The sequence below is a fragment of the Eulemur rufifrons genome, unplaced genomic scaffold (genome assembly GCF_041146395.1).
Source record: "Eulemur rufifrons isolate Redbay unplaced genomic scaffold, OSU_ERuf_1 scaffold_179, whole genome shotgun sequence".
Taxonomy (NCBI): domain Eukaryota; kingdom Metazoa; phylum Chordata; class Mammalia; order Primates; family Lemuridae; genus Eulemur; species Eulemur rufifrons.
Window position 1 is genome coordinate 16,010 of NW_027182961.1, and position 994 is coordinate 17,003.

Below are 994 nucleotides of genomic sequence, written 5' to 3' on the forward strand. Positions count from 1 at the left end.
CAAAACACGCACGGTTGGCGACTCCTGAGCGTTCGCGGTCGGGGCCCCTGGTCCAAAAGCCCCCTCACTTCGAGGGGAACACTCCCCCGTCGGTATGGGAGAGGGGTCACCGAGGCAGACCAGGCCGGTGGCAGAGGCCCCCCACGGGGCCGGCCGGCACCACGTCGCCGGCCCAGCCCCACCACGATCGCCCACACGACCGTGCAACCACCCCCCCCTCGGGCAGGGTGGGAAGAGCACAAGCCGTGCGCTCGCCTTTCGAAGTCCGCCACGCACACATCGTGGGGACGCCGAGACAACGCCCCCCGCCCGCCCACGCAGCGCAGGAGGATGCCTCTAGGCTTGCCCGCCTCGACCCCCCCAACCCCAAGCACGCTGCTCGAGGGTGTACCCAACGCAGCAGACGCTGCAGCGGCGACCAGAGGGGGACGCCGGGAACGAGGACGACAACCACCGCTCGGTTTCGGGCACCTTGGAGAACAACCCGGTGCGCTCCGGGGGCACCACAAAAGGGCCACACAGACCCAGCAGCCGCGCGCCAAACGGGGCGCGCGACCGGGCGGGCGGCACGGCCCCGCACCCGTCCGTCGCGGGCAGGGGGGACCCCGGCCAGGCAACAGCCACACAGGGCGAGCGAGGGCTGCCCGCTGCGTCAAGAGGACTCACGACCCCCCGCCAACGCCACGAGGCCGAGGGCGGGGCGACCGCGGTCGGGCCGGATAGTCTCGCACCCGCGCCTCCCACGCACCGCCCGCAGGCGGGGAAGGAGAGGTGAGGTGCCCGCGGGCAGAACGAGAAGAGCGGCCACCATTCACCATGAATGGACCGTCCCTCGCCTGGCACGCGGCTCAAGGCCCGGGAGAGCGCGACGTCACCACATCGATCAGGCCCCGAGGACGGGGAGGGTTGGGGGAGGTCAGTCAGACCGGCGAGGACAGCGATCGGAGGAGCCCGCTTCAGCCTCGCCAGCCCCGCCTCCCAAGCACAACCCAAA